The sequence below is a fragment of the Aotus nancymaae genome, unplaced genomic scaffold (genome assembly GCF_030222135.1).
Source record: "Aotus nancymaae isolate 86718 unplaced genomic scaffold, 86718_ANA_hifiasm-v0.15.2.pri h1tg000011l, whole genome shotgun sequence".
Taxonomy (NCBI): domain Eukaryota; kingdom Metazoa; phylum Chordata; class Mammalia; order Primates; family Aotidae; genus Aotus; species Aotus nancymaae.
In genome coordinates this window covers 54,393,629-54,408,758 of record NW_026988422.1, presented here as the reverse complement: position 1 = coordinate 54,408,758, position 15,130 = coordinate 54,393,629, and the positions used below count along the sequence as shown (strand labels likewise).

General features: G+C 47.0%; 1 long non-coding RNA gene across 1 annotated transcript; it reads right to left on the bottom strand.

Moving 5' to 3' along the window:
- Positions 1-780: 780 nt before the first annotated feature.
- Positions 781-14,098, bottom strand: LOC135274178 (uncharacterized). Its single transcript, XR_010341961.1, has 5 exons — positions 13,950-14,098; positions 12,596-12,801; positions 9,451-9,543; positions 979-1,056; positions 781-845 (listed from the first exon to the last, which is right to left on the bottom strand). It is a non-coding gene; the product is annotated as an uncharacterized LOC135274178 (long non-coding RNA).
- Between the last annotated feature and the right edge of the window lie 1,032 nt (positions 14,099-15,130).

The window sequence follows — 15,130 nt, the reverse complement described above, 5'->3', positions numbered from 1 at the left end:
CCTTTCCTGCCCTTCTTCTTCCCACGAATATTTATTGAGTATCTACTAAGTGGTATGTGTTGAGACAACAAAGTTGAACAAGACATGCTTTGTCTCTAGCCCGGTATGTGGCGCTTACACGTATGTAAATAACAATAAGAAGATAATTGCAAATTGTGATTAGAGGTATGAAGATTGTAGGGGATGGGAATCAATTTGAGATAAAAATGGTCAGATAAAGTCACTCCAGGATTTCTCAACTTTGGCACTACTGACATTTTGGGTCGGACAATTCTTTGCTGTGGGGGACTATTCTGTGCATTGCAGAATGTTCGACAGCGTCCCTGGCCTCTGACCGCTGGATGCCAGTGGCATGCCCTGACTTCCATTTATGACAACCAAAAATATCTCCTAACATTGCCAAATGTCTCTTAAAGGGCAAAATTCCCCCCTTTTGAGAACCACCAATTAAACCTGAGACTTAAAAAATGAGGATCCCATCAAGAGAGGATTGCACTAAAGGTCTTGTAGGCCACAGGGAAGAATATGGGCTTTGTGCTAAGTAGAAAGCAATCAGCATTTTCCACTGCAGTGCCATTATCTACTGTGAATTTTGAAGTGATCATTCGGGCTTCAGAGTGGAGGATGGATTAGCTGGAGTTATAGAGAAAGTCAAAGCAGTCATAGTTGGCTGTTGCAATTGTCCACCCAAATCCAAGAAATGATGGTGGCCTCAGTTGGGTGTTGATACTGGAGATGAGGAGAAGATTAATGTTCAACATTTTCCAAGAACATCCAGGTCTTGCCAGTGGATTCGATGTTGAGATTCCATCCCTAAGCACACCACCACAGTGTTCTCCGTGCTCCTTGGTGAAGTGGGAACATTTGCTCAGGGTTAGACTTCAAGCCTGAACCCCCATATCTGCTTGCTAGTAGCTCTTATTACCATATGTAGCTGGGATTAATGTTTGGTTTGAGAGAGTGTGTAGAAGTGAGTGCTCTGAGTTCATGGTGTCTGTCCCCCGTGATTCTGGTTGATGGTGAGTGTCTCTTAAGCGATGGTTTCTGCTTATAAACCTGGAAAGGTAGAGAAAGCAGCACTGATTAATGAACGAAGGCCAATCATGGCTAGATCCCGATGCTTCACTTTTGGCTTTCAAAGCCACTGATGATGCAAAATCCACTCAGCATCTCCAGTGCAGTTGAGGAATCTTGTGTTCCTCAGTAGGGATTAATGGAGGCATAGTTATCTGGAAGCCCAGAGTGGGAAGAAGCAAAGCTGTTGGTTTGCATGACACTTGGCCATGAGCCTGTTGACAGAAGCCAGAGGGTAACTGACAGGCATTTAAAAACTGGGGACTGAGGCTGTTTGGTGAAAAGCAGTGTTCCCAGGAAAGTGGGTGAGCAGCAGGGACCAACTCTTAACAACATATTAGAGGCGCAAGTAAGGCCTGTTTGTGAGTTTGTTTTTAATTGCATAGAACATGGTTGCCAGGATTTTAAATTGTAGTGCTCTAAGCATGTAATTAAGCAAGAAGGCTTAGTTGGCACCAGTTGGGATCCCAAGTTGTTGATGTAGCTTATGATAATGATCTTCTGATAATAAAATTCAGAAGCTGAGTGTGTGGGGGTCCCTAGCCCTGCTTGTATGTTTTTCCTCTGGGCTTCCAAGCTCCCGGTAAAAATAATCAGCCTCCTTCAGTGTGTTTTTTTGTTGTTTATGTGAAAATCCCTGTCTAGGTCTCAGTCTGGCTTGTGGCAACGAGGTTCAGGTGAAGGGGTTTCTGGATCTGAAACAAAGGTCTATCATCTCAGCTCAATCATGAGCCCTCCCAGTCACTGCAGATGCTCCGTGCAATCTCTTTTTCCACATAAAATCACAGGATTTTAGAGCTGGGTGTGAACTGAGCAATTATCTTCTCATTTTCTATATGAGAAATCTGAGGGCTGGAGTCATGAACTGACTTCCTCAAAGCCACTCAGCTGATGTATGGCATCAAGAAATAACCAGGAGCCAGGTGTGGTGGCTCATGCCACCATGCAATCCCAGTATGTTGGGAGGCCGAGGCAGGTGGATCACCTGAGGTCAGGAGTTCAAAACCAGCCTGGCCAACATGGTGAAACCCGGTCTTTACTAAAATACAAAATTAGCCGGGCACAATGACACACACCTGTAATCCCAGCTACTTGGGAGGCCGAGGCAGGAGAATTGCTTGAACCTGGGAGGCGGAGGTTGCAGTGAGCCGAGATTACACCACCGCACCATTGCACTCCAGCCTGGGTGACAAGTGCAAAACTCTATCTCAAAAAAAAAAAAAAAGAAAGAAAGAAAAGAAAAAGAAAAAAGAAAGAAAAAGAAATAACCAGGCCTGGAACCCAGCACAGAGTCCCTTCTGATATAACTCCGAGGTCCCTCACTGAGCTCCAGAGCAGCCTCTCCCTCACCCTCGTTCCCCCACCTCCTTCCACATGAATTTGCAACCTCTTTGAAATCAGTGACTTGGTTTCCCTGGCTTTCTGCAGGAAGTGTGATGGCAACCCTGCTGCAAAGGTTTCACGGAGAGAGAAGGGGAGCATCACAGCTCAGTAACCAAAATGCAGTGTGAAATGGTAGGAGACAGTTCACTCTTCAAGTCACCAGGGAGCCATTTCACCTTGGCAAAGGCAGCTTACTTAGTGGACCGTAATGGCCTGGAAGAGTTCCTGCCCCTCCTTGAAGTAAGCAATTTCCTCTGTTCAGCTCTGCCTGTACTGGCCCATTACATCCTAAAGACACCGTGTGTTTACCTACCAATTATCTGGAGTGAGAGCCAGCCCTTTCAAGAGGTCCTCTTTGATCTTTCCTAGGAATATCCTGGGAGGTGGCTGGGCACATGGAGGGGTTCTTGCTGGAGGAGAGAAAGGAAGGCACACAGAAGGTTCCAAGAGTGTACAGGAGTCAGGACTGGGTCTCTGGGGCCCCTGGCCACCTGATTCCTACCCCTGCATTCTGCCCACTTGGACTTTGCTGCTGCCTGGCAGGTAGAGGACTTTAAAGAATCCCAGCTTGCTCCTCCCCAAGCCAGTGAAGGAGGTGCTTCTTATTGGAGGTGGATGAAGGTAAAGTGCCCGAGGATCTTTGGGATGGAAAAGCTTCTGTGCTCTTTCGAGGTCCTGGGTATTGTGGATGCCTTCCTTTCAAATATTCTGTCCTACCCTCTTATAAGTTCATGTATTTATTGAAATTTATATTCTGATTTTTGTTTCCAAAGATAGAGACATTATACTTATTTGGAAATGGAATTCTTCATCTCCTCCCTGGTATCAATGTTGGACCACCCAAAACCCTCTCTAGACAGAACAGAATCAACTCCATTACACCAGCCTATCACCTAGGGAGCCCGCAATGGGGCTGAGCAGGAGCTTGGGAACCAGTTCTAGGTTGAAATCTCAGCACCCAGCACCATAATTAAGGATGTTTTCTAACTTCAGCCCTCAGGGCTCCTCCCTGCACTCCTGTTTCGGAGTCTCCAGGCTCTCCTTCCAACACTTGGTGCTTGCCTCGAGGCCTTCGCACTCGTGCTTCCTTTTCTCTGGAATACTCTTCCCTTTGGGAGCCACAAGCCTACCCTCTTCCCTTCTTCAGACCCTTGCTCAATGCCACTGAAGTGGTGTCATTCGGGGTTATACTCAAGGTTTGTTGTCTCACACCAAGGAAATCAAGGACACAGATGCACAAGAAGTGAGTTTAAGAGCAGAGGTTTAATAGGCGAAAGAAAGAGAATAGATCTCTCTGCTGCAGAGAGAAAGGGGCTCCTGAGTGGGTTTTCTGGCTCTGTGGTGCAATGCATGGAGTTTTCTAGGTGAGCTTGAGGAGGCAGTGTCTGATTTACATAGGGCCTGCGAGATTGGTAGGAGCAGGTGCACTATTTGCATAACTCAAAGAAGCTGGACATCCCACCCTAATCTTTTATTATGCAGATGAGGTCTCTACCTGGCTATGTGGGTTGACACGTGGCAACAAAGAAAATGAAAGAGGAGGCTGGGCGCAGCACTTTGGGAGGCCGAGGTGGGTGGATCACCTGAGGTCAGGAGTTCCAGACCAGTATGGCCAACACGGTGAAACCCTGTCTCTACTAAAAATACAAAATTAGCTGGGCATGGTAGTGCATGCCTGTAATTCCAGCTACTCAGGAGGCTGAGGCAGGAGAATCGCTTGAACCCGGGACGTGGAGGTTGCAGTGAGCTAAGATCGTGCCACTGCACTCACTCCAGTCTGGGTGACAGAGTGAGACTCTGTCTCAAAAAAAAAAAAAAGGAAGAGGGGACCTCCATGTTGGCCACGCCTGGCCCCCAGGTAGCCTCTTCCTATCAGCACAGCTGCTGGCATTTACCTATGCAGGCGTCCAGCTTGCTTATTTATGTCTGCAGATCGATGTTACAGGCAGTCCTTTGTTAGAAAAGAAATGATTTTGGGGCTGCTTTTTGTTAAAAGGGAAGCCTTACCAAGGACTCTCTTACCCTCACTAACTGCCTAAATAATTTCTTTTTAGCTCCTGTATCATTATCATGTGGAGGCTTTCCATGACCACTCTCCCTACACTGCAACCCTGCCCTCCCTGTCTCCATCATCTCCCTTGCTTTATATCTCTCAATGACACTCATCTCCCTCTGGCATTTCAGATAATTCACTTTTACTTTTTGTCGATTGTCTGTCTGCCCCACAATGAACGCTCCATGAGGGCAGGGATTTTTGTTGCCTTTATTCATTGCCATATCCCCAGAGTCCAGAACGGAATCTGGCCCCTTGGAAGAAGCTTAACAGATATGAACGAATACGTAAATTTGAGCAAGTAACTTACCTCACTGAGCTCATGTCCTGTCTCTCTTAAAAGGATGGCATCATGAAAATTAAATCCAACAATTGCTGTAGGGAAAAATGATTGCTAACATATATTGAGAGCTTATTCTGTGCCAGCTTTTAAATGTGCTAAGTGCTTTACACGGATCACCTTATTAAGTCCCCACAAAATTCCTGTGAGGTGAGTATTCTTTTAATCTTCATCTTACAGGTGAGGAAACTGAGGCTTAGAAAACTTGAGTCACCTATTCAGGGTCATGCAAAATTCAGATCCATATTTGTTTGAGCTCAGAACCAGTAGTTTTTTTTTCCTTTTCTTTATTATTTTAAATTTTGGGGTACATGTGCAAGATGTGCAGGTTTGTTACACAGGTAAATGTGTGCCAGGGAGGTTTGCTGCATCTATCAACCCATTACCTAGGTACTAAGCCCCGCATGCATTCACTATTTATCCTGATGCTCTCCCTCCTCGACTGCCCCCGACAGGCCTCAGTATGTGTTGCGGAACAGTGCTCTTGACCCCGACAGCACATGGCTGAGGCCTTGTGTGTGGCCAAAGCTTGACCAGTGCTAATTCTCTTCTCCAAGGCACATAGCACAGCAGACTTGCACTGTCTGTCTGGCCTCTTCTTTTGGGATCCTGTTCCTTCTACTGAAATCTTATATCTTGGAAGCATCTGCTGGTCTCAGGAGGCAGTGTGGTGTGATGTGGTGTGGCAATGAGATGGCAAGTTTATGAACTGGGTGACCTAGGTTCTGACACCTCCTTTGCCCCCAACTTGCTGTGCGATCTTGGGCAATTGCTTCTGCTCCGTAGGCCAGGTTCTGACGGTGTAATGAGCATGAGGTCCCTCCCAGCTTTAACAGCGCTGGGACTATTGGAGAACTCCACAGGGCTGTGTGGTGGATGACTCATCTCAGAGGATCTTGCACCCCCCACCCCTCGGCTGTGGCCTTGGCCCAGATCTGCTCATGAATTAGTCCCTCCTACTTTGATGACTGCTGGGCTTTCCCCTCCCACACCTCTTGAGCTTGAATTTCAGGTTGCTGGATTTGAGTGGGAGGTTGGAGGAGGTAACCATCTAGTGATTTTCTAATCCCTTCTCTAGGGGAAAGATCAAGAGAAAGAAAAGGAAGGCACCAGAGCCACTCCCACCCCACGTGGCACAGAGTCATTGCAGGAAATACAGTTCTCTTCGGGGAGCCCAGCACCCTGGAAACCTCAGGGACTGCTATAGCAAAGGACATCTGCCCACCAGGCTCTTTCCCATTCCCCAGACCTGCCTTCTGCCAAAAGGGTCCCAAGGATCCCCTTCTCTCCTGACTCTAAAACTGTCTCACTTGAATTTCAAGTTCTTTTGTTGTTATTTGTTTGAGACAGGGTCTCACTCTGTCACCTGGCTGGAGTGCAGTGGCATAATCATAGCTCACCGCAGTCTCAATCTCCCAGGCTCAGTTGATCTCCCCACTTCAGCCTCCTGAGTAGCTGGGACTACAAGCATGTGCCACCACTGCCAGCTAATTTTGGTATTTTTTTGTAGAGAAGTTGTTTCATCATGTTGCCCAGGCTGGTCTCAAACTTCTGGGCTCAACTGAAGCTCCCAACTCAGCCTACCAATATGGTGGGACTATAGGCATGAGCCACCACACCAGGCTGAGTTTCAGGTTCTAAGTTGAGAAATCATTTTTTCCTCCCTGTGAAATGAAGGATGAATAAGCCAAGCTAGCCAATGGCTTGGGTTATTTTCCTCAATTCATTTATTCATTCATCCATTCATTCAACATTTATATGCTAGAATCTTTGCCAGAAACTAAAAGAGGAAATTAATTGGGTCCTGGCAAACTTTTGAGGAGAATTTAATAAAGGGACTATTTTCAAAGGGGAGGGCAGAGTGCCGAAAAACAAGGGGTAGTGCCATCTCCTGGAGCCAGTAACATCAGGAAGATATTATCAAGCCTAGGCTGAAGGGATGAAGGGAGAGAAAATTCCCAGAATCCAGAAGCAATGAACCAGGTGGAGAGGGCCACCGGGTAGAAGCTATGCTTTGGCTGAAGGACTCATCTAGCTGGTGAAATGATGACCTTGACCTTGACTTCACCCTCTTCTCTCCAGTGGCTGAATTCCATTTATGTGGTTATTACAGGTCAGCCTCTTGGGGTTCACAGGAGGACAGAGAAGGGTAGGGAGGGGATATGGAAGAAAAAATGGATGATTTCTAGCACAGAAACCAGACACAGTCTCTGTCCCCAAAGAGCCTGCATACGGTTAGGGGAGCAGCAGTGCAGAGCTGAATTACAGTGTGATAAATGCGTTATTAAAGATATGAACAAAGTATGAGAGGAGTGCAGGTGTTAGAAAATGAGCTGTCAGGGAGGGGTTAGTGTGCCTGAAGGTGAGGGAGACGGTTCCAGGGAAGAGGATGCAGAGGAATTGGTTCTCAAAGGCTGATTAGGCTTCTTTAAGGAGGCAATGTCTAAACTGAGATTTGCAATATCAACAGAAATTAGCTGGGAGGAGTCCAAACATGGTGGAAAACGTGTAAAAGCTGGAGGTTGAAAGAGAGTATAGCACTCTTCGGGAAACTGTGAGTGATGGAACAGAATAAAGACTGTAAGGTGTTGTGGGGGGTGGGTGGGCAGGAGATAAAGGGGAGTAGAGAAGAAGGACCCAGGGCATGAAGAATTATTTTGCCAGACTTAGGAATTTGAAAATGTTTCTAAGGTTAACGGTAAGTTTTTAAAAGGTTTTCATCAGAGGAGCGATAGCATTGCATTTCTGTTTTAGAAAATCACTTTAATTGAAGGGAAAAGGGTGGGTTAAAGGCAGGTGGATTAGAAGGGATATTGTTTTTGTAATCTAAATGAGAGATGGCAGCAGCCCCAGGTAAACTGGTAGACGAGGGGGTGGAAAGAGGTATTAAGAAGTCAAACTGGATGGGATTTAGGGATTGAATATGGGAATTAGGAAGACTTTAGTTCCGGGAAGATGGTAATATGGTTCACTGAGATAAGGAGCTTAAGAGAAGGAACAATTGTATGTGTGTGTGTGTGTGTGTGTGTGTGTGTGTGTGTGTCTGTGTGCGCATTGAGGAGGAGAGTGAATCATGATGGAGGAGATGGAGGGGACTGATAAATGATCCAGTTTAGAGCATATTGAATTGATGGTACTAGTAGGATAACCAAATGGACCTGTTAGTGTTTTTTCTTTTCTGAGATGGGGTCTTGCTATGCTGCCCGTTCTGGAGTGCAGTGGCTATTCACAGGCATGGTCATAGTGCAATGCAACCTTGACCTCCTGACCTCAATCAATCCTCCCTGCTCAGCCTCCTGAGAAGCTAGGATTACAGTGCACACCACCATGGCTGGCTCTGTTAGTGCTTTGGACAAGGTGTTCAGAAGGGGTCTAGGTGGAAGCTATAGATTTCAGAACCATCAGATGCAAGTGATGATTGCGAGCAATGGAGTCCATGAGATCACTGTGGAAAGCTTAGAGTGAGGAGGATAGAACACTCTAGAATGCTGACTTTTAAAGAATGATCAGAGGTAGAGGAACTCACTAAGGGGATGCAGGAGTCGCCTGATAAGAAGGAAAAGAACTTAGAGAGAGTGGAGTCATAACCGCCAAAGAGAATATTGAGTTCTAAGAGGAAGCAAGAGGAGGAGTAACATGTCAAAACATTGCTGAGTGGCCTGTGCACAGGAGTTAGTTAACAGTATGATTATCCTTTCTCTTTCGGAGTCTTTTACTCAGATAGATAAGAAGCATTTCCTGGGCATCTACAGTATGCTTATTATGGGTTAAATTGTGTTCCCCCAACAAATGTATAGGTTAAAGTCAGAACCTCCTGTACGGCACAGTGTGACTGTTTGGAGGTAGAGCCTTTCTCTGTCTGCTATAACACAGCACCACAAACTGGGGGGCCGAAACAGCAGAAGTGTATTTTCTTCTCAGTTCTGGAGACTGGAAGTCCCAGATCAAGGAGTAGCAGCGTCTGTTTCTGAGGAAGTCTCTCTTCCTGCCTTGTAGACTCCCGCCTGCTCTGTGTCCTCACATAGTAGATGGAAAGTGAGTGATGTCTCTTCTTTCTTTATTTTTATTTTTCGAGACAAGGTGTGGCTCTGTCACCCAGGCTGGAGTGCAGTGGTGCAATCTTGGCTTATTGCAACCCCCGCCTCCTGGGCTAAAGCGATCCTCCCACCTCAGCCTCCCAAGTGGCTGTGACTACATGCATGCACCACCATGCCCGATGAATTTTTGTATTTTTTGTAGAGATGGGGTTTTGCCACGTTGCCCAGGCTGGTCTGGAACTCATGAGCTCAAGCAATTCACTCTCCTTGGCCTCCCAAAGTGCTGGGATTACAGGCATGAGCCACTGCATCCAGCAGATGTCTCTTCTTATAAGGACACTAATCCTATCAGAGAAGGGTTTCACCCTCATGACCTCATGGGACAAGAATTAATTCCCAAAGGCCCTATCTTCAAATGCCAGCAACATATGAATTTTAGTGGGGATACAAACATTCAGTACCTAACATTTACCAATGTTTATTCTCTGATCTGTGATAACAGAAGGTTCAGCTGGGCACTTTGCCGCATAAAGATACTTCTGGCCAGGCACAATGGCTCACACCTGTAATCCCAACACTTCGGGAGGCTGAGGCGGGCGGATTGCTTGAACCCAGGAGTTTGAGACCAGTCTGGGCAACACAATGACACCCTGTCTCTACAAAAAAAAAAAAGAAAGAAAAGAAAAAATTAGCCAGGTGTGGTGGTGGTGGTGCACACCTGTAGTCCCAGCTACTTGGAAGGCTGAAATAGGAAGATTACTTGAGGCGGAACAATGGTACCCCTGCACTCCAGCCTGGGTGACAGATCAAGACTCTGTTTCTTAAAAAATAAAAAAAAAATACATATATATTTATTTACTTTATATATATTTATTTTACATATATGTGTATGTATATTCCCAGTCTCCTTTGTAGTTGGGTGTGACCGTGTGACTAGGCTCTGGCCAGCAGAACTTGAGTGGAAGTGATGTGTACAGCACGCGCAGTGGTACCCATACAAGGAGAGAGACCCCTTCTCCCCCTTCACCCTCTTTCCTTCTTGCTGCCTGGAAGTGCAGGCATGTGGTGCAGGGAGCTGGAGCATCTTAGACCATAGGATGGAAACCTTGTGTTGAAGATATCAGAACATAAAGCTGGAAAGAGCCCGTACGCAAGACACCACATGGGCACTCTCCCAGCCATGGACTGATTTTACGTGGACTATTACTTAAGAGAGAAACCCCTACCTTGTTTAATCCACTATTATTTTGTTCCTTATAATAACAAGCAAACGGCTATTCTAAAATAGCTAGGATGGGGCTAAACCACGGTAGAATCTCCGGTTTGTACTGTACACGTGGGCCCCATCCTATTGTGCTGTTGTCATGTGCTAGGTATTGTGTTAGGTCTGTGTTATGTATTAGAATTATTTTCTCTAATTCTCACAATGGTTCTGTAAGGTAGGCATCATTAGCTTTTGTGTTCATGTTGAGGAAACTAGACTCCAGAGAAGTTATGCCATTTACCCCAAGGAGCTCTGTTAGTCGGTGACAGAGTCAGGGCTTGAATCTAGGTCAGTGGTTCTTAGCCAGAGGCAATTTCACTCCCTGGAGACATATGGCACTCTTGAGAAATTTTTGGTTTGTCACAAGTAGGGGTGGGGAGGGATGCACTCAAGGGTAGCAGAATGCCACTGAACATCTAAATATGCACAGGACAGGCCCCACAATAAGGAATTATCTGGCCCAAATATCAACCATGCTGAGGCTGAGAACCCTTGAGGACCCGTCTACGAAAAGCTCATGCTCCTTCCATTACACCAAAGTGGGAGATGGAAGTTAAAGAGGGAGTTATGAAAAAATGATGCAGAATAATGTCATGAAAATAATAACAGAACAATGTCATGAAAAGTCATTTTAGGAAGCTGAACCTGGAGGGGTGAGAAGGATGAGCTGGAGATGGGTGAAACTGAAGCTAAGAAAACGATTATTGGAAGTCACAAGCTGGTCCAGGTGAGAGGCAGGAAGGACCTGGAAGGGTGGATGGCTGGGATCCATAAAGGGAAGAGAAGTTAAGTGCCAGTGGCAAGAACTTGACTGAGAGCAGGTAGAGGACGCGAGAGGCAGGGAGAAGTGAAGGCAGAGCTGACTCTGCTCTCCACGGGCATACTCTCTTCCTCCCCTCCTCCTCCTCCTCACCTTCCTCCTCCTCTTCCTCTCTTACCCTCTTCCTCTTCCTCCTTTTCCTCCTCTTCCTCCCCTCCTCCTCCACTTCTTCCTCCTTTTCCCCCAAACTCTCCCTCTTCCCCATCTTTTCCCTATAGCCCCCTGCCCCATTGGCATCTGCTTCTGTCTTCCTTCCTGCTAACCCCTTTCTCTAGTGGGCGTGCCGTTTTCCGCTGACCCCCGGTTCTAGGCCATGGGTCCCACCCCCATCAAATGCAGCATGGAAAAATCTTTGTTTCCTCAGCTTTGTTCCCTGTGACCAGAAAGAGTAAGCTCCCACAGCGACAGCAACAGACTCTGACGCATCTTTTCTATCTTCTCTTTCCATTTCCTTTAAAACTTTTGGCTTTAAAAATGTTGGCCAGTGTGTAGGCTTGTTATAGAGACAGACAAGTGGCTCATGAAAGCACCTCAGGGAATTTCTGACATGAGGGAAGAGGAAGGAAATCCTTTGTCTCACTTTTGTTGTTTCCTTTGGACTGTTTTCCAAAGGACACTGGCCTGCTGACAAGGCATCCCGGGGGCCTTGGGGCTGGCCCTTCCCTTTCCTTGTCCCTGGTCTATGTCTGTCCTGGTAGCCTGGTGCCTGCTTCAGGGCTGGGAACTGGGGTTGCCAGGCATGCTCTGAGCCCTGCTGGCAGAAGCACTCACGTTTGGCCTCTACCTCTGCTTCCCTGCCCTTCTCTTCCCCAGGTCCTGGGTAGCCCTGTTGAAAGGCCAGTGGCATCTCATGCCTTCAGAAAAATTTAGTCAATGAAGAGGCTATATAATGAGCTGATTGCTTTCAGGACTGACAGCTAAAGTCTGTGACAGTCAGCGTCAGCACTGAGTTAGCCATCCAGAGGGAAGGTGCGCACTTTCAAGCTAATGCTGGATTCCCAGCTACTCCCATTGGCTAGTGAGATGTGCTACGTCCATTTCATCTCTTCTCTGTCTTCAGCCCACGTGCTTTCCTCTCCTCTGGGTCCACTGCTCACCTGCTCTCATTCTGTTCTTTAGTACTCTGTTCTCTCTCCTCCCACACTGTCTTCAATGAGAGCCAGGCCTTGGTGAATGGAGGGAAGTCCAAGTTCTCCTTTGGCTTCTGGCTCCCAGCATCTCCTCTTGCTGTGCCCTTTGCTCACCCTCTTTCCAAGATCCGCCTCCTCCAGGCTTCTCCACCCATTGCATCACCACCTTTTCCTAGGAAGGATTTGGACACCGGTCATGTGTATCCTCAGCAGCCTCATGGCATGATGTTTTAGAACACCCATGCACTTGGGAACTTAGTAGCTTGAGTTGGAATCTGGGCCCTGTTCCTTACACCCAACTTTGGATATGTTAACAAACATCTCCATGGGCAAGTTTCCTTGATCTGCAAATTGCGGCTAACAGTATATATCTCATGAGATTGTGAGGATTAAATGAGTAATGCATGTAAATACTTTGGACAGTGCCTGGCACTTGAGGAGTCGTATAAAAATTAGGTATTACTACCATATGAATGTAGATGAATGTGCTGTACCTCAATAAAGAGTTGGGTGGGTAGGAGAGGTCCCCTTTCGTGCCATGGCAAGCTCAATCAAGGGCCACCGTGGGGGGACCAGGCTGTGGGAATGGCCAGATCAGTGCCTGCTGCCATCAACTCGGCCAGGTGAAATTTGGTGATGACCAGAAAAGGCTGAGCCAAATGCCCAAATCAGCACAGTGGGCTTGAGACTTTGGGAGCCACTGTGGAGCAGGAGAGCACAGCCGAGATAGGGGATGAAAAGTGGGTTCTGCACAGGCAGGGCTGACGTCATTGCTACTGGCACTGGGCTGCAGGGTGAGCCTCAGGCCAACGACGTGGGAGAACGGAAAGTGCCACTGCTGCAGGAGGGGCGTGTGCATGGCCAAGATGGAAGACGCGTTGCTTCCCTAGGAACCTGCTGGCCGACTGGTAGGAGGGACCGCAGCATATGGAGGGCTGATTGCTAATAAAAACCATTTTGTTGTCACCCGCCTCCATATCCTGTGCCCTTGTTAGGTCCTCAATGCAATTCATAGGCTTTTCTTTCCCTTCGCAGGAAAGGTTCCTTGGCAAAGCCTCTGTTCCCCCTACAGTCACACCCAAAGGTGTATGACTTACAGTCTTCTATGTATCTTCTCTGCTTTCTCTAAAAGGGAGAGAGGGAGAGATGGAAAGCTTTTTTTTTTTTTTTTTTAAAGACAGGGTCTCACTCTGTCTCCTAGGCTGAAGTGCAGTGCCACGATCATGGCTCACTGTGGTCTCTGCCTCCTGGCTCAAGCGATCCTCACACCTCAGCCTCCTAAGTAGCTGGCACTAACAGGCATGTGACCACCACGCTCAGCTAATTTTTGTGATTTTATGTGTTTGTTTGTTTTTGTAGAGATGGGGTTTCTCCATGTTGCCCAGGCTAGCTGTGACTTTTATGAAAGAAACAGTATCATTACGCAGCAGGACAACAGATGTTAGAGATCCAGGATCTCCTTCTGGCGCTCCCTGGCTCAATGGTGGGGCTATCTTCCCAAGGGAGGAGCAGCAGAGTGCACACAGCGTTCCCCGGCTCAAGGCTTTGGGGGCACCGTTCATCCTGGGGCATCACTCACATCTGCAGTCCTAGGAGGAGGTGCACAGGGTGCAGATTTGCATGGGGAGCCTGGCCTCAAGAGGGACTCTGCCTCGGGATCCCTTCCTCCCTGTTCTTGGCTCTCTTTTATGAAAAGCTGTGGGTGGGGGAAGGTGACCATGGGGACTGAGAGCAATCAAATTGAAATGCAGGGCTAAGAGAGGCCATTGCTTGGGGAATAAAGAGAAAATTCATAGCAGAGGGAAAAGCAGGCCCTAAGCTTCCCCGCCACCATCAACTTGGTCTCACCTTAAGCTTCTGAGGGCAGGATCCCCTCTTGGAGATGATGCTTCAACATAGCTACCTCCCCACCAGTTCATTAGGAAGACAAATGCCTGAGCCAAAGCTGCCGAGAGCCAATTCTTTAGGATTCTTTTTCTGGTAACTTTCACAGCATTACCAAGCTAATGGAAGGATCCCAGGGATACATCTGATGCTGTGAGAAACAGGAAAAGCAGGAGCCCACAAAGCCATCAGTCAGGTGTGTGTGCCTAGCACAGTGGCAATGCGCAATGTCCTGATACAGACCTTTGTGGTCCCCTTGGGCTCAGGAGGAAGCATAATTCCAAATGATATAGTCACATGGCAGGGCAGGGCTGCAGTGGTAGTGACTCAGCAGGAAAAGATTTAGTTCCTCACAAGATCTACCTTGAGGGATATCTGGGCCAGAGTGTAGTGGTTGGTCTGTTTGCTTTTATACTCTGCAACCCATTTATTGACACAACTGTTGTGTTTTTCAATGTTAAGCGAAATGCTATGCAAAAGTATCCTCAAGCCAAGTCCCCTAGCTCCAGGGGTGATTATTAAAATACTGCCAGAAATTAATCCTTTTATGAGAGAATGTCAAGGAGGTCCTGGAGTCTGGGGGAAGGGGCCTTGGATGGTTCAGGGCAGTGCCGTTTACCAGCCTGGAAGAAAAGCACTTTAATATTTTCAACAACCTGTATTGATACACACGTGTTGGCTGAATGTCAGCCCTGCCTAGCCCTCACCTCAAAGTAAAGCTTTATTGTATAAGCATTCTGGTACTCACTCTTGCTTGAATATTGAATAAATCCCATTCCTCATCTCCATATCCCTATATGGTTCTTTCTGCAATGTGAATTTTAGAAGACTCTGAAGTGTGAGAAATCTCTCTGCTTTGACCAGTCTTTTGGGCAAGGCCTCATGTGTCAATATGGGTGTGTCAACTTCCTTTCCAGCTCAGTTCCAACTATTTTCTTTCATACAATACATACTTTCCAAATGGAACGTCTTGCTGTTTCTTTTCACACACACCCTAAGCATTCATGTCTGTAAGCCTTTGCTCCTGCAGTTTCCTCTACCTGGGTGCCTTTTTCTTTTTTCTCCTTGTGTCCAACTCATGGCCAACCTTTAAGGCCTTTCCAAATGCCACCTTTTCCATGAAAGTCTCCAACTATTCCTCTCTT